The sequence below is a fragment of the Nerophis ophidion genome, linkage group LG18 (genome assembly GCF_033978795.1).
Source record: "Nerophis ophidion isolate RoL-2023_Sa linkage group LG18, RoL_Noph_v1.0, whole genome shotgun sequence".
NCBI lineage: Eukaryota > Metazoa > Chordata > Actinopteri > Syngnathiformes > Syngnathidae > Nerophis > Nerophis ophidion.
In genome coordinates, this window is record NC_084628.1 from 26,338,125 (window position 1) to 26,357,913 (window position 19,789).

Here is a 19,789-nt window from a genome sequence, read left to right on the forward strand (position 1 = left end):
TGTTCGTAATAGTTGTGACTGGGAAGTGTTTTTTATGATTTGGGGAGAGTCCGCTGTCTGCTGCTCCCCTGCTAAACGGATATTTGCTCGATGCTGAAGCATTGACTACATCGCTTTGAATATGCACTGCTGATTGGCTTTGTATCTAACCAATCAGATGGTTGTGTGGGCGGCATAGCTCGGTTGGTAGAGTGGCCGTGCCAGCAACTTGAGGGTTGCAGGTTCGATTCCCGCTTCCGCCATCCTAGTCACTGCTGTTGTGTCCTTGGGCAAGACACTTTACCCACCTACTCCCAGTGCCACCCACACTGGTTTAAATGTAACTTAAATATTGGGTTTCACGATGTAAAGCGCTTTGAGTCACTCGAGAAAAGCGCTATATAAAAATAATTCACTTCACTTCAATTCACTGCTCAGACAGAGGCAGAAAACAGAGCAGCTTGTGAAGACTTATTCTTACAAACTCGTTCGATACGCCCGCGTGCCGAACCGAAACCCCCGTACCTAAACGGTTCATAAATGAATGAATGAACTTTTTATTTTTAAGATTTTCGATTTTTTAATCAATTAAGAATCGTGATTCATTCGAAAAATCTATTTTTTCTTTTTTGACGCCCCTTAAGTTTTTTCATGGCGGCATTATGCTAGCACTCCTTAGACAGGACGCGGCTAATGTCCAATTAAAAGGGGCGCTGCTAATAAATCATGTTCCACACAACACACGTCACCGCCTGTCAGCTGCACACCAAACCTCGCTTCCCACAGCGAGCGCCGGCGTGTACTTCATTATTCCTTTCCTGGAGGAAATGAAAGCGAACTCAGCACACTTTTTTTTTTTTTATTATCCCCGGCGCCATTATTTCTGATGCTGACAGGACTACTACGCCACCTGCATCTGGGCCAGCATCCTCCGAGGGAAGGCGGACTAATGAAGGTCTGGGTTATTTGTAAATCTTTAGGACACGGTATCTCCGCCTCTGCTTGCGGAATAATAAGGGCTCTCCTCGTGAACTTCCCCGTTGGCAAACCAAAGTTACGTCGTGAATAATAACAAATGAGTCCCTTTCCGTCAAGCTGTTGTGCTCGTTCGGTTTCAGTGCGAGGGGCCAGATGGAGGAGGGTCGAAATCTCTGGGAAGAAGCGGTGACTCAGAAGGAAGGGACCCAATTTTGGGAGCGGAGGAACTTCCGCCAGACGCTCCGGCAGCGGTGAGTCACTACTTCAACACCGTGAGGTCAGCCTGGAACACGTCCTGGGGCTTATTGCCAGTCTTGGACGTGTGAGCAGAATGAAACATGGGAGCCAACATGCAAAACAACATCAAACTACGAACCCCATTTCCATATAAGTTGGGAAATTGTGTTAGATGTAAATATAAACGGAATACAATGATTTGCAAATCATTTTCAACCCATATTCAATTGAATGCACTACTAAGACAAGATATTTGATGTTCAAACTCATAAACTTTTTTTTTTTTTGCAAATAATAAGTAACTTAGAATTTCATGGCTGCAACACGTGCCAAAGTAGTTGGGAAAGGGCATGTTCACCACTGTGTTACATCACCTTTTCTTTCAACAACACTCAATAAACGTTTGGGAACTGAGGAAACTAATTGTTGAAGATTTGAAAGTGGATTTCTTTCCCATTCTTGTTTTATGTACAGCTTCAGTCGTTCAACAGTCCGGGGTCTCTGCTATCAAATTTTACGCTTCATAATGCGCCACACATTTTCGATGGGAGACAGGTCTAGACTGCAGGCGGGCCAGGAAAGTACCCGCACTGGTTTTGTACGAAGCCACGCTGTTGTAACACTTTTCTTGCTGAAATAAGCAGGGGCGTCGATGAAAACGTTGCTCTTAAACTAGACAAACAAGTCCATGGCGTTTTAAAATCGTGTTTTTATCACCTTCGTCTTTTAGTAAAGGTTAAACCGTTTTTATCTTTTAACTTTTTTGAACAAGTCGTGCATGCTTTTATTTCAAGTCGCCTGGACTACTGCAATGTACTTTATGCTCGCATTAGCCAAAAAGCTCTCTCCCGGTTGCAGTTAGTCCAGAACGCAGCAGCACGACTTTAAACAGGGACCAGGAAACGCCAGCATATAACCCCAATTCTTCAGAGTTTGCACTGGCTCCCTGTTCATTTTAGAATTGATTTTAAAACATTGCTGTTTGTTTTTAAATATTTACATGGACTGGCACCTCAATATATCTCGGACCTCATCCAAATTTACATTCCTGCGCGCGCTCTGAGGTCCGAGAGCCAGTTCCAGCTCGTGGTGCCCAAGACCAGACTTAAGACCAGGGGAGACAGGGCCTTCTCTGTGGTCGGCCCTAAGCTCTGGAACACTCTGCCCCTCCATGTTCAAACTGTTTCCACAGTGGAGTGTTTTAAGTCTCGTCTCAAGACCCACTTTTATTCTTTGGCTTTTAACACTACGTGAGTTGTGTGGTCCTCTGTTGCCCTCTGTGTTTTTTTATACACTTTGATTTCTATTTTACTGTTTTAATTGATTTTACCCTTTAAAATATTTTTTAATCATATTTGTTTTCATATTGTTTTTATAGGTTTTATATTTATTTATTTTTTGTTTTTTATTCAGTCATTGGCGGAGCATAATAGTGTTTTGTTTTTTTTTAATATTGTTTTTAACATGGCTGTGCAGCACTTTGGAAACGTTATTGTTGTTTAAATGTGCTATATGAATAAAGGGGATTGGATTGGATTGGATGACAACATATGTTGCTCCAAAACCTGTATGGACCTTTCAGCATTAATGGGGCCTTCACAGATGTGTAAGTTACCCATGCCTTGTGCGCTAATACACCCCCATACCATCACAGATGCTGGCTTTTGAACTTTCCGCCTATAACAGTCCGAATGGTTATTTTCCTCTTTGTTCTGGAGGACACCAAGTCCATCCATCCATCCATCTTCTTCCGCTTATCCGAGGTCGGGTCGCGGGGGCAGCAGCCTAAGCAGGGAAGCCCAGACTTCCCTCTCCCCAGCCACTTCGTCTAGCTCTTCCCGGGGGATCCCGAGGCGTTCCCAGGCCAGCCGGGAGACATAGTCTTCCCAACGTGTCCTGGGTCTTCCCCGTGGCCTCCTACCGGTTGGACGTGCCCTAAACACCTCCCTCGGGAGGCGTTCGGGTGGCATCCTGACCAGATGCCCGAACCACCTCATCTGGCTCCTCTCGATGTGGAGGAGCAGCGGATTTACTTTGAGTTCCTCCCGGATGACAGAGCTTCTCACCCTATCTCTAAGGGAGAGCCCCGCCACACGGCGGAGGAAACTCATTTCGGCCGCTTGTACCCGTGATCTTATCCTTTCGGTCATGACCCAAAGCTCATGACCATAGGTGAGGATGGGAACGTAGATCGACCGGTAAATTGAAAGCTTTGCCTTCCGGCTCAGCTCCTTCTTCACCACAACGGATCGGTACAACGTCCGCATTACTGAAGACGCCGCACCGATCCGCCTGTCGATCTCACGATCCACTCTTCCCCCACTCGTGAACAAGACTCCTAGGTACTTGAACTCCTCCACTTGGGGCAGGGTCTCCTCCCCAACCCGGAGATGGCACTCCACCCTTTTCCGGGAGAGAACCATGGACTCGGATTTGGAGGTGCTGATTCTCATTCCGGCCGCTTCACACTCGGCTGCGAACCGATCCAGTGAGAGCTGAAGATCCCGGCCAGATGAAGCCAACAGGACCACATCGTCTGCAAAAAGCAGAGACCCAATCCCGCGGCCACCAAACCGGAACCCCTCAATGCCTTGACTGCGCCTAGAAATTCTGTCCATGAAAGTTATGAACAGAATCGGTGACAAAGGGCAACCTTGGCGGAGTCCAACCCTCACTGGAAACGTGTCCGACTTACTGCCAGCAATGCGGACCAAGCTCTGACACTGATCGTACAGGGATCGGACTGCCATAATAAGACAGTCCGATACCCCATACTCTCTGAGCACTCCCCACAGGACTTCCCGAGGGACACGGTCGAATGCCTTCTCCAAGTCCACAAAGCACATGTAGACTGGTTGGGCAAACTCCCATGCACCCTCAAGAACCCTGCCGAGAGTATAGAGCTGGTCCACAGTTCCACGACCAGGACGAAAACCACACTGTTCCTCCTGAATCCGAGGTTCAACTATCCGGCGTAGTCTCCTCTCCAGTACACCTGAATAAACCTTACCGGGAAGGCTGAGGAGTGTGATCCCACGATAGTTGGAACACACCCTCCGGTCCCCCTTCTTAAAGAGAGGGACCACCACCCCGGTCTGCCAATCCAGAGGTACCGCCCCCGATGTCCACGCGATGCTGCAGAGTCTTGCCAACCAAGACAGCCCCACAGCATCCAGTCCAAGTCCTCTGTTTCCAAATATAATTTGAAATGTGCACTCATCAGACCACAGAACATCTTTCCACTTTGCATCAGTCCATCTTAGGTGAGCTCGGGCCCAGCCAAGCCGGCGGTGTTCCAGGATAAATGTTGATAAATGGGTTTGGTTTTGCATAGTAGAGTTTTAACTTGCACTTACAGATGTAGCGACCAACTGTAGTTACTGACAGTGGTTTTATGAAGTGTTCCTGAGCCCATGTGGTGATATAATTTACAAACCGATGTCGGTTTTTGATGCAGTAACACCTGATGGATTAAAAGTACGTGATATCATCGCTTACGTGCAGTGATTTCTCCAGATTCTCTGAACTTTTTGATGATTTTACGGACCTTAGATGGTAAAATCCCTAAATTCCTTGCAATAGCTTGTTGAGAAATATTGTTCTAAAACTGTTCGACAATTTGCTTACAAAGTGGTGACCCTCGCCCCATCCTTGTTTGTGAATTACTTACCATTTCATGGAAGCTGCTTTTATACCCAATCATGGCACCCAACTGTTCCCAATTAGCCTGCACACCTGTGGGATGTTCCATATAAGTGTTTGATGAGCATTCCTCAACTTTATCAGTATTTATTGCCACCTTTCCCAACTTCTTTGTCACGTGTTGCTGGCATCAAATTCTAAAGTTAATGATTATTTGCAAAAAAAATGTTTATCAGTTTGAACATCAAATATCTTGTCTTTGTAGCATATTCAACTGAATATGGGTTGAAAATTATTTGCAAATCATTGTATTCCGTTTATATTTACATCTAACACAATTTCCCAACTCATATGCAAACAGGGTTTGTATAAAACTTTGAAGACTCGTTCACGGTGAACAGAGGCCAACCAGTTTGGTACGTCGGTACGCCTCACCCCCTTTCTACATCAAAGGTAGCGCTGGTCATCAAGTTGGTAGTCCGGAGTTTTAGCTCATTAGTCAGCACACTTGCCTCTCAGGCAGCGAACAGGGTTCTCGCCCCCAGCGGAATAATAGGAAAAACACAATGCAACCGAGAGAGAATACACAACTGCTACAATGGTGCCGTGACCCGGATGAGAGGGAGTTTTATGTCTACCTTAGTACACCTTACTTTCTGACAACTTCAAGAGTAGTGCTGGCTTTCTGGTGGATAGCCCAGGTTTTTAGCTCAGTAGTCAGCACACTTGCCTCTCATGCCGGTGATCTGGGTTTGCGCCTCGAGCGGAGCAGTAGGAAAAACACAGCGCAACCGAGAGAGAGAGAGAAAGTACAAACCCCGTTCCCATATGAGTTGGGAAATTGTGTTAGATGTAAATATAAACGGAATACAATGATTTGCAAATCCTTTTCAACCCATATTCAGTTGAATATGCTACAAAGACAACATATTTCATGTTCAAACCGATAAACATTTTTTTTTTTTTGCAAATAATCATTACTTTTAGAATTTGATGCCAGCAACACGTGACAAAGAAGTTGGGAAAGGTGGCAATAAATACTGATAAAGTTGAGGAATGCTCATCAAACACTTATATGGAACATCCCACAGGTGTGCAGGCTAATTGGGAACAGGTGGGTGCCTTGATTGGGTATAAAAGCAGCGTCCATGAAATGCTAAGTAATTCACAAACAAGGATGGGGCGAGGGTCATCACTTTGTAAGCAAATTGTCGAACAGTTTTAGGACAACATTTCTCAATGAGCTATTGCAAGGAATTTAGGGATTTTACCATCTACGGTCCGTAAAATCATCAAAAGATTCAGAGAATCTGGAGAAATCCCTGCACGTAAGCGATGATGTTACTGACTTTTGACCCCTCAGGCGGTACTACATCAAAAACCGACATCAGTGTGTAAAGGATATCACCACATGGGCTCAGGAACACTTCATAAAACCACTGTCAGTAACTACAGTTGGTCTTTACATCTTTAAGTGCAAGTTAAAACTCTACTATGCAAAGCCAAACCCATTTATCAACAACACCCTGAAACGCCGCCGGCTTCGCTGGGCCCGAGCTCATCTAAGATGGACTGATGCAAAGTGGAAAAGTGTTACGTGGTCTGATGAGTCCACCTTTCAAATTATATTTGGAAACTGTGGATGTGGTGTCCTCCAGAACAAAGAGGAAAATAACCATTGGGATTGTTATAGGCGCAAAGCCAGCATCTGTGATGGTATGGGGGTGCATTAGTGCCCAAGACATGGGTAACTTACACATCTGTGAGGGCACCATTAATGCTGAAAGGTCCATACAGGTTTTGGAGCAACATATGTTGTCATCCAAGCAACGTTATCATGGACGCCCCTGCTTATTTCAGCAAGATAATGCCAAGCCATGTGTTACAACAGCGTGGCTTTGTAGTAAAAGAGTGCGGGTACTTTCCTGGCCCGCCTGCAGTCCAGACCTGTCTCCCATCGAAAATGTGTGGCGCATTATGAAGCGTAAAATACGACAGCAGAGACCCCGGACTGTTGAACGACTGAAGCTCTACATAAAACAAGAATGGGAAACAATTCCACTTTCAAAGCTTCAACAATTAGTTTCCTCAGTTCCCAAACGTTTATTGAGTGCTGTTAAAAGAAAAGGTGATGTAACACAGTGGTGAACATGCCCTTTCCCAACTACTTTGGCACGTGTTGCAGCCATGAAATTCTAAGTTAATTATTATTTGCAAAAAAAAAATAAAGCTTATGAGTTTGAACATCAAATATGTTGTCTTTGTAGTGCATTCAATTGAATATGGGTTGAAAAGGATTTGCAAATCATTGTATTCCGTTTATATTTACATCTAACACAATTTACCAACTCATATGGAAACAGGGTTTGTACACAACCGCCACAGTGGTGCGGTGACCTGGATGAGAGTGAGTTTTAGGAGGTTGAGTGTAACAGAGTCCAGTGGGGTACACCTGACTTTCTGACGAGAAGAGTAGTGCTGGCTATGTGCTTAATCACATGATGACAACACAGGAGTGGGAAAGCTGCTGGGGGACGCGTACACAAAGAACAACCAGAAACACAATATGTTGGCAGCGAGCGACAACTACACACAAAGTCTCTCTTTGCTCACACTTTGCAACAAAAATGTCTGTTTGCTGATTATGTAAGTGAGACGCCTCCTTTACATCAGAGACTTAACACACAACCTGTTTAACACACACTCACACACACACACACACACACACACACACACACACACACACACACACACACACACACACACACATACACACACACACGTTTAAGACACAAAACATATTACAACATAATACATGTTTAACACACAATACATGTTTAACACACACAACATGGTTAACACACACAACATGGTTAACACACACAACATGTTTAATGCACACAGCATGTTTAATGCACACAACATGTTTAATGCACACAACATGTTTACCACATCGTATTTAAAACACACAACATATTACAACATAGTTAAAACACACATGTTCAACACACACAACCTATTACAAAACATGTTTAACACACAGAATACATGTTTAACACACACAACATGTTTAACACACAGCACAGTTACTGCACACAACCTATTTAATGCACACAACATGTTTAACAGACACAACTTATTTAAAACACACAACATACTACAACATATATAACACACACATGTTTAACACACACAGCATTTTAGACACACACAACATGTTTAACACACACATTTTCCACACATATGTTTAACACACACAACATTAAACACACACAACATATTTAACACACTTGTTCAATACACAGAACATATTTAACACACAACCTATTTAGCAAACACAACATATTTAAAACACACAACATATTACAGCGTATTTAACGCACACCACATATTCAACACACACATGTTCGATACACGAAACATATTCAACACACACATATTCAATAAACACAACATATTTAACACATACATATTCAATAAACACAACATATTTAACACACACATATTCAATAAACACAACATATTTAACACAAACATGTTTAGCACACACAACATTTTATTATTTTTTTGTAGATGGTATTTAAGTTTTTATGTAATTTTTTCCAATTAGTTTTGTGGATAGTAATTCAGTTTTTATGTTTTTGTTTTATTTGATTATATTTTTATAGATAGTATTTCAGTTTTTATGTTTTGGTTTTATTTTATAATTTTTCTATATCGTATTTTAGTTTTTTTTTTTTTATTATTTTTTATGTTTTGTTTTTATTTTATAACTTTTTTTATAATTGATTTTATTTTATAATATTATTATTAGTAGTAGTAGTAGTAGTAATGTTACAGTATTTATTTATAGACGGTATTTAAATGCAATAAATATGCAAGTATTATTTGCAGGTGTTAAGGGGCCAAATAAAATGGTGTGTGGGGCCAGCTTTGTGCTGTGAGAGTTTGCAGTACTACTGCATACAAAGTAGAGTACACATCATTGAAGTACTGCAATACAAAGTCTAGTACACATCCTTCCTAGCCCCAGGCCAAGATCCTTCTAATCACAAGCAGCCCAGTCCAGAAGAATGTTGACTCCCAGGGGCCTTCACAATAAAACACAACCAGTCAACTCCCAGTGGCCTTCACAATAAAACACCACCATCCGACTAATGTGACGTCGCTCCTCAGGCCCGACCCCATCTTTGCTGGGGGATACAAGTCCGGCAATGTCGGCCTTGGACAAGACTCAACCCTCCCCAGGTGAGGCGTTCAGGGGATGCGGAGATCTGAGCTCCCTGCACCCCCTGACATGTGTATGTGTGTGTGTGTGTGTGTGTGTGTGTGTGTGTGTGGGAGGGGGGTCTTCCTTCAGGCCCGACTATTGAGTTGAACAACATCACCCACTCTCTTCGCTCCATGTTACAACAACATATTACAACATATTTAACGCACACATGTTTAACATACACAACATATTCAAAACACACAACATATTTAACACACACATGTTTAACATACACAACATATTCAAAACACACAACATATTTAACACACACAATATATTACAAAATATATAAGGCACACAAGACATTAAACACACACAAACTATTTAGCACACACAACACATTTCAAACACACAACACATTGCAACATATTTAACGCACACAGTATATTTAATACACAACCTATTTAGCACACATAACATATTTAACACATACAAAATATTTAAAACACACAACATATTTAACACACACAACATATCACAACATATTTAACGCAAACAACATATTTAACACACAACCTATGTATAACACACAACATATTACAATATATATAAGGCACACTAAATATTAAACACACACAACCTATTTAGCACACACAACACATTTAACACACACAACATTTTTAACACACACAACACATTACAACATATTTAACGCACACAATATATTTAATACACAACCTTTTTAGCACACACAACATATTTAACACACACACAACATATTTAACACACACAACATACTTAAAACACACAATATATTTAAAACACACAACATATCACAACATATTTAACGCAAACAACATATTTAACACACAACCTATGTAGCACACACAGCAAATTTAACACACACAACATATTTAAAACACACAACATATTTAACACACACAACATATCACAACATATTTAATACACACAACATATTTAACACACAACATATTTAACACACAACCTAAGTAGCACACACAACATATTAAAAAATATATAAGGCACACAATATATTAAACACACACAACAAATTTAACACACACAAAATATTTAACACACACAACCCATTTCAACATAGTTAACGCACACAACATATTTAATACACAACCTATTTAGCACACACAACATATTTGACACACACAACATATTTAGCACACACAACATATTTGACACACACAACATATTTAACACACACAACATATTTAAAACACACAACATATGTAGCACACACAACATATTACAAAATATATAAGGCACACAAGATATTAAACACACACAACCTATTTAGAACACACAACACATTTAACACACACAACATATTTAACACACATTTAACACATTACAACATATTTAACGCACACAATATATTTAACACACAACCTATTTAGCACACACAACATATTTGAAACGCACAACCTATTTAGCACACACAATATATTTAACACACACAACATATTTAACACACAAAACGTATTTAACACACACAACATATTCAACACGCACAACACGTTTAACGCACACAACATATTTAACACCCCCTGACACGAGTGTGTGTGTCCTTCAGGCCCGACTATTGAGTTGAACAACAACACCCACTCTCTTCGCTCCATTAGACTCCTCCCATTTGAGAAAGTTCAGAGTCAATAAGCTGTTTGCAACTTGCTATCATGCAAGTGTAAAAAGAAGGTAACCATGCAAACATGAAATAAAACATTCCAACCTCCACACACTCAACTCATCCTGGACACTGTTTCCCACTCCCTAAATCACCAGATTACCCGGAATTTGCAGCTGCTCACCGTAAAATTATTTTACTTCGTACCTCACACATGTTAACTGTTTCCATCCATCCATCCATTTTCTACCGCTTATTCCCTTTCGGGGTTGCGGGGGGCGCTGGCGCCTATCTCAGCTACAATCGGGCGGAAGGCGGGGTACACCCTGTTAACTGTTTGCATGCAAGCAAAACATGGTAACTGTTAGCAATGCTAATGTTAGCAAGCTAAGTTTTTTCTGCTCATTTTGCAACTGTTTACCCCAGAGTCACATGATTTGGTACATGACACATACTAACTGTTAGCATGCTAGCATAATAACTTTAGCATGCTATCTTTTTTCAGCTCATTTTGCAACCGTTTAGCCCCAGAGTCTTATGATTTGGTACTTGACACATGCTAACTGTTTGCATGGTGACATGACAACTTTAGCATGCTAACGTTTTTGTTTCTCATTTTGAAACAGCTTACCACTTTGGTATATGACACATGATGTTTGGATGCTAGCATAAAAACTTTAAAATGCTAACTTTTTCAGCTCATTTTGCAACAGTTTACCCCAGAGTCCTATGATTTAGTACATGACACATGCTAACTGTTAGCATGCTAGCATGATAACTTTACCATGCTAACTTTTTCAGCTCATTTTGCAACTGTTTACCCCAGAGTCCTATTATTTAGTACATGACACATGCTAACTGTTACCATGCTAGCATGATAACTTTACGATGCTATCTTTTTTCAGCTCATTTTGCAACCGTTTACCCCAGAGTCATACGATTTGGTACCTGCCACACGCTAACTGTTAGCATGCCAGCATGATAATTTTAGCATGCTAACTTTTTTCAGTTCATTTTGCAACCGTTTACCCCAGTCATATGATTTGGCACATGACACATGCTAACTGTTAACATGCTAGCATAAATTACTGTACCATGCTAACTTTTTTGCTGATCATTTTGCAACCCTTTACCCTAGAGTCATATGACTTTGTATATGACACATGCTTTTAGGATGCTAGCATAAAAACTTTAAAATGTTAACTTTTTCAGCTCATTTTGCAACCGTTTACCCCAGAGTCCTATGATTTAGTAACTGACACATGCTAACTGTTAGCATGTTAGTATAATAACTTTAGCATGCTATCTTTTTTCAGTTCATTTTGCAACCGTTTACCCCAGAGTCATATGATTTGGTACATGACACATGCTAACTGTTAACAAACTTGTATAATAACTTTAGCATGCTATCTTTTTTCAGCTCATTTTGCAACCGTCTACACAAGAGTCACATGATTTAGTACATAACACATGCAAACTGTTAACATGTTAGCATAATAACTTTAGCATGCTATCTTTTTTCAGCTCATTTTGCAACCGTTTACCCCAGGGTCACATGATTTGGTACATGCCACATGCTAACTGTTAGTGTGTAAGCATAATAACTTTAGCTTGCTAACTTTTTTCAGCTCACTTTGCAACCGTTTACCCCAGAGTCATATGACTTTGTATATGACACATGTTAACTGTTAGCATGTAAGCATAAAAATTTTAGCATGCTAACTTTTTTCAGCTCATTTTTCGCAACCGTTTACCCCAGAGTCATATGACTTTGTATATTAGCATGTAAGCATAATAACTTTAGCATGCTAATTTTTTTCAGCTCATTTTTCACAACCGTTTACCCCACAGTCATATGATTTGGTACATGACATATGCTAACTGTTAGCATGCTAACTTTTTTCAGCCCATTTTTCAACCGTTTACCCCAGAGTCACATGATTTAGTAAATAACACATGCTAACTGTTAGCCTGTTAGCATAATAATTTTAGTATGCTATCTTTTTTCAGCTCATTTTGCAAACGTCTACCCCACAGTCATATAATTTAGTACATAACACATGCAAACTGTTAGCATGTTAGCATAATAACTTTTGCATGCTATCTTTTTTCAGCTTCATTTTTCAACCGTTTACCCCAGAGTCACATGATTTAGTACATAACACATGCTAACTGTTAGCATTCTAGCATAATAACTTTAGCATGCTATCTTTTTTCAGCTCATTTTGCAACCAATTACCCCAGAGTCACATGATTTGGTACATGACACATGCTAAGTGTTGGCATGCTAGCATAATAACTTTAGCATGCTAACTTTTTTCAGCTGATTTGCAACCCTTTACCCCAGAATCACATGATTTGGTACATAACACATGCTAACTGTTAGCATGCTAGCCTAATAACTTTAGCATGCTATCTTTTATAAGCTCATTTTGCAACTGTTTACCCCAGAGTCACATGATTTGGTACATAACACATGCTAACTGTTACCACGCCAGCCTAATAACTTTAGCATGCTATCTTTTTTCAGCTCATTTTGCAACTGTTTACCCCGGAGTCACATGATTTAGTACATAACACATGCTAACTGTTAGCACGCCAGCCTAATAACTTTAGCATGCTATCTTATTTCAGCTCATTTTGCAACTGTTTACCCCAGAGTCACATGATTTAGTACATAACACATGCTAACTGTTAGCACGCCAGTCTAATAACTTTAGCATGCTATCTTATTTCAGATCATTTTGCAACCGTTTACCCCAGAGTCATACGATTTGGTGTTCACCTTACCGTCATCATTAATCTTGGTATATGACACATGCTATCAGTTAGCATTTTAACATTAGCATGCTAGCTTTACTAGCTTTACAAGTTAATCTTGTATATCACTTGGTACTTGGCGCTTACGCAGCTCGCACACGCAATTCCCAGCAAAATGGCACAGATTGTAGTGTTTCATGTCGTTCTTCTTCTTGCCGCCGTCGGTGCCAGCTGGTCCGGCAGGCATCTGGACTGATGTGATAAAAGAGGTGGCAGGTGTGGAGATCACATGATCGTGTTTGTCAAATCTGCCAATTTGTTTAGAGGATAAACAATCTTTCATCTTTGCCACGTTCTCTAATTAGCTGCAGCAATTTCACAGGAGGGAACGCCAAAGTGAGTCGAACACGGGCGAGCAACATGTCGTGTGCGGCGACTCCTTGGCTCCGGACCTCGCCGAGCGTGTCCAGACGCCGCCGGCATACTGATTCCCGTATCAGCGCTCATTTGCATAATCCCGCCTGCGACCGCATCGAGCGTAATGAAGGCTGCTAATGCATTCCTACAACAATGTTTCGCTCCTCGCCGCGCTAACGCAAACAGAGCGGCGCCGTGACATCTGGCCCGCGGAGGCGACTTCATCGTCACGAAGGATGTCAAAGGCGACCAGACCCTGGCGTGTGATGAAATGAAGGTGCTGTCACACTAAGCGAGGCAGCAAACAAAAAAAAAGCATAATCTGTCGAATATGACAGTTTTAGTTCATAAGACACAGCAAACTCCCTTCTTGTCTCTCAAGGACACACACCTGTTGTTGTTGACCTTGGACTGACTAGCGACTGCACGACACCAAGGCCGCGGAACAGAGACACGCGGCAGGCTTACACACACACATGCATACGCAAAAAATATACGCCACACCACATCCAACGCCCTTGATGCGAATCCCTTCGGGGTGATGGACCGCTGGGCAGCGCCTGAAGAGCTGCAGCCTGCCACCGTGGCCCCCCCCCCCCTCTGTTGCAAGACTCCAGATGTATGTTGTAATATGTATATGTGCCTTGCTATGGAGGTTTTTTCCCACTCAACAGTGGGCCTCCAGTCCGGATTGTATTTTTTTTACTCATCCTCCCCCAGCCTTTACCTTTTTCCCATCTTTTACGCGGCGCCTTGTGACGACCCATCGACGTTCCTGTTCTGTAACCCTGCACACCATGGGTGTCAAACTCTGGCCCGCGGGCCAAATGTGGCCCGCCGTGTAATTTAATTTGGCCCTTGAGGCAATATCAATTTAGCATTAGCGGTGGCCCGCCGGTGTTATACAACGTCGGTGCAGCTGTAACACCGCATTCACCACTAATACTCATACTTGCCAACGCTCCTAATTTTCCCGGTAGACTCCCAAAGTTCAGTGCCCCTCCAGAAAATCTCCCGGGGCAACCATTCTCCCGAATTTCTACCGATTTCCACCTGGACAACTATATTGGGGGCGTGCATTTGAGGCACTGCCTTTAGCGTTCTCTACAACATGTCGTCACGTCCGCTTTTCCCCCATACTAACAGCGTGTCACATAATATTTGTGGCTTTTACACACACACACACACACACACACACACACACACACACACACACACACACACACACACACACACACACACACACACACACACACACACACACACAAGTGAATGCAATGCATACTTGGTCAACAGCCATACAGGTCACACTGAGGGTGGCCGTATAAACAACTTTAGCACTGTGACAAATATGCGCCACACTGTGAACCCACACCAAACAAGAATGACAAACACATTTCAGGTGAACATCCGCACCGTAACACAACAGAACAAATACCCAGGATCCCTTGCAGCACTAACTCTTCCGGGAAACTTACAGCAAACTGACCAATAATTAACGTTTTATTCATGCATTTTCTCTTGCTATTTCAAAGTTTGAATGTTTGGTTCATTCATTATTGTTATTTTATTTTCAAATGTATTATTAGCCTGTGGTAAATATGTGATATTTACCTCAGAAGATTGCAAATAGAAAAAAAGACATATAATTCTTATTAAATTTTATTTGATATGCCATTGATAATCTTTTAATTATCATTATTATTATTTGAAACTGGATTTTGCATGTCACTAAAGTTATAAAAGCCTTGCTTGTTCAATATTTAATGCAAAACTTGTTTGGGTCCCTATTAAAAGGTTAACTTGTTCAACCTTGGCCCGCGGCTTTGTTCGCTTTAAAATTTTGGCCCACTCTGTATTTGAGTTTGACACCCCTGCTGTACACTGTTTGTATGTCTAATCTTTAACGGGTTTGTGCTGAAAACAAAGTTCCGTTGTACCAGTGCAATGACAATAAAGACCTACCTACCTACTAGGGCTAGGCGATATATCGATATTAGGGGTGTGGGAAACAACTGATTCGAATTTGAATCGCGTTTCTCACGTTGTGCGATTCAGAATCGATTCTCATTTTTAAAAAAGTCGGGTTTTTTTTCAATCCAACAAAACAACTACACAGCAATACCATAACAATGCGATCCAATTCCAAAATCAAACCTGACCCAGCAACACTCAGAACTGCAATAAACAGAGCAATTGAGAGGAGACACAAACACGACACAGAACAAACCAAAAGTAATGAAACAAAAATGAATATTATCAACAACAGTATCAATATTAGTTATAATTTCAGCATAGCAGTGATTAAAAATCCCTCATTGACATTATAATTAGACATTTATAAAAATAAAAAATAAGAACATTTGTGTCACAGTGGCTTACACTTGCATCGCATCTCATAAGCTTGACAACACACTGTGTCCAATCTTTTCACAAAGATAAAGTAAGTCATATTTTTGGTTCGTTTAATAGTTAAAACAAATTTACTTTATTGCAATCAGTTGATAAAACATTGTCCTTTAGAATTATAAAAGCTTTTTTTTTTTTTAAATCTACTACTCTGCTGGCATGTCAGCAGACTGGGGTAGATCCTGATGAAATCCTATGTATTGAATGAATACAGAATCTTTTTGAATCGGAAAAATATAGTTTTTGAATCGAGAATCGCGTTGAATCGAAAAAATCGATTTATAATCAAATCGCGACCCCAAGAATCGATATTTAATCGAATCGTGGGACACCCAAAGATTCGCAGCCCTAATCGATATACTCGATATATAGCGGGTTTGTCTCTGTGCGATATAGAAAATGACTATATCGTGATATTCGAGGATACGTTCTCACACAGTTGCTGTTAGCTGCGGGCATTACACTACAGGCTCTTTTCGCTCTTTGTTGTCTCTCCTTTTCACTGAGACTTAAAACAAGCGCACATTCTTACATACGTCACGTGTGCAACTTCACACGCTCCGGCGGAGCTGACAGGTAGCGGCATGGTAACTTTAGCTGTGATGCTAATGGTGCGGTGCGGGTGGCAATACAAGAGAGAGAAGTTGCAAATCTGGTAACAAATGAAGGAAGAAATAATTTCTAAGAAAAACAGCACAGGGTCCACCGACTGGCGGTGGTTTGGCTTCAAGCGGGAAGATGTTTAACAATTATGCGGCAAAAGCGTTGCTACAAAAAGTAGCAGCGCCGCTAATGTAGCATCATTTGAGAAGTCACCCGCTAGAGAATGAGTGCTTGAAACTCGGCATGTCAACATCTCCGTTCACTGCCACACCAACAAAATGCGGAAGCCCCCATTTCCACATTAACACCATATGAAAAAAAGTAATAAAAAGTCAACAACAGAAGGAGATAACATCCGCAGGAACCTACCACCTAGCGAAGGAAATACACTATTTGCTTTCCTATTATGCAGCTCATTTTATTCGACAGTGATTGAAATATCGTGTGTGACATCATGCACAAAAGTGCACTTTTTTTGTTTTAACTCTTGTAGTGGCGTTTTGTACAAAACATGCACTTTAATTTAGTGTTGTTTTGATATGTCATCTTAGTGACATCATGCACAAAAGTGCACTAATAGCTTGTTTTAAAATCTCTCTGACAATCTTGCACTTTCTGTTTTGGAAATGACATGAAGGTTTGTGCCACTGCTTAATAACTGTTTAATAAATACATCCATCCATCCATCCATTTACTACTGCTTATTCCCTTTCGGGGTCGCGGGGGGCGCTGGCGCCTATCTCAGCTACGATCGGGCGGAAGGCGGAGTACACCCTGGACAAGTCGCCACCTCATCGCAGGGCCAACACAGATAGACAGACAACATTCACACACTAGGGCCAATTTAGTGTTGCCAATCAACTTATCCCCAGGTGCATGTCTTTGGAAGTGGGAGGAAGCCGGAGTACCTGGAGGGAACCCACGCATTCACGGGGAGAACATGCAAACTCCACACAGAAAGATCCCGAGCCTGGATTTGAACCCAGGACTGCAGGACCTTCGTATTGTGAGGCAGACGCACTAACCCCTCTTCCACCGTGAAGCCCTTAATAAATACAGTTTTGGTCAAATGACTTAGTTGTGATTTCCCTCTCTGCATGAAAGTTTAAAATGAGCATATATTAATGCAGTATGAACAAGAATGTTTTAATGTAGAAACATAGAATCATCATCCTGCTGTGATTATATGCATCAAGTGTTCATTCAAGGCTAAGGCAAAATATCGAGATGTACATCGTGTATCACGACATGGTCTAAAAATATCGAGATATGAATAAAAAGCCAGCTTTAATACCAACTATAACTTATGAACAACATGTTGTGTGACCCCCACGACTCTGAACATGAATATTAGGGTGCGACTCTTTATTAACCTAATGATTTGATCCAATTGTGAATCTTGAGGTGACGATTCAATTCAAAATCGATTCTCGCAATGTATTATGTGGTATAATAATTATAATGAAACTATTTTCTAAAACATGTTACAGCTCAGAAAAGCTCCTCTAGGTTGCATGGAGATGGCCTAAAAATATATTTTAAAAAATGGATTATTTAAATATAACTCCAAAACAACACATGCAAAATGGCTAATGTATCTTTGTGAGTTTTACTAGACAAATATATATTTTGTAAGGTTTGCAAAGACACAGGTCTGTTTTTTTACTCATTATGACAGTATAATGAAAGTTATATATACATAACTCCCAAACCAACACATGCAATCTGTCTAAAAATGCCTGTAATATTGTATCTACAGTGGGGCAAAAAAGTATTTAGTCAGCCACCGATTGTGCAAGTTCTCCAACTTAAAATGATGACAGAAGTCTGTAATTTTCATCATAGGTACACTTCAACTGTGAGAGACAGAATGTGAAAAAAATATCCAGGAATTCACATTGTAGGAATTTTAAGGAATTTATTTGTAAATTATGGTGGAAAATAAGTATTTGGTCAACCATGCAAAGCTCTCACTGATGGAAGGAGGTTTTGGCTCAAAATCTCACGATACATGGCCCCATTCATTCTTTCCTTAACACGGATCAATCGTCCTGTCCCCTTAGCAGAAAAACGGCCCCAAAGCATGATGTTTCCACCTCCATGCTTCACAGTAGGTATGGTGTTCTTGGGATGCAACTCAGTATTCTTTTTCCTCCAAACACGACGAGTTGAGTTTATACCAAAATGGATACATGGATGATACAGCAGAGGATTGGGAGAATGTCATGTGGTCAGATGAAACCAAAATCGAACTTTTTGGTATAAACTCAACTTGTCGTGTTTGGAGGAAGAAGAATACGGATTTTAGCTGAGATAGGCACCAGCGCCCCCCGCGACCCCAAAGGGTTAAGCGGTAGAAAATGGATGGAAGTTCCTGTCAGTGCTCTTATTTTGACTGTTTCCTGTTTTTTCCCCTGTGCGCTGTTTCCCCTCAGCTGCAGCTGATTGGCACCTGGCCACACCTGGTGTCAATTAGCCCGCTCCTATTTTACCTGCTTTGTTCCTCCAGTCAGTGCTGGATTATTGTCGCTCTTGTCGTTGCTACCTGTTGTGTCGTGTCGTATCATATTGTGTCAATGCTGCGTTGCGGTAAGTTATATTTGATAGTGGTTTGTAGCTTATTTTTTTGTTCCCTGCTTCCAAGCTTGTTTTCCAATTTTAAGTACGACTTCTGTATCTTGCTCGATACCTGCTAGGTTCCACGCTAGGGCCTTTTTGTTTGTTATCCGCCCACGTGCACGCTTTTTGTTTGTACCCTTTGTTTGTTTTTTGTCTTAGTGTTTTAAATTAAATCATGTTTTCTCACTCCATGCCTGCCTCCTTCTCTGCATCTTGGGGTTCGTCACCAACTAACTCTGACAGTTATGTTGTGTTGTTTGGATATAAAATAGATT

At 41.1% G+C, this 19,789-nt stretch overlaps 1 protein-coding gene and 1 long non-coding RNA gene across 3 annotated transcripts in view; one reads left to right on the top strand and one right to left on the bottom strand.

Moving 5' to 3' along the window:
- Window positions 1-19,789, bottom strand: part of LOC133537038 (cell adhesion molecule 2-like) — a 272,500-nt gene that overhangs the window by 118,601 nt on the left and 134,110 nt on the right. The window lies entirely within an intron of this gene.
- Window positions 803-19,789, top strand: part of LOC133537373 (uncharacterized) — a 38,129-nt gene continuing 19,142 nt past the window's right edge. Inside the window, exons 1-2 of the long non-coding RNA XR_009802680.1 lie at window positions 803-934; window positions 1,098-1,208. This is a non-coding gene — a long non-coding RNA (uncharacterized LOC133537373). The remainder of the gene's footprint in view (window positions 935-1,097; window positions 1,209-19,789) is intronic.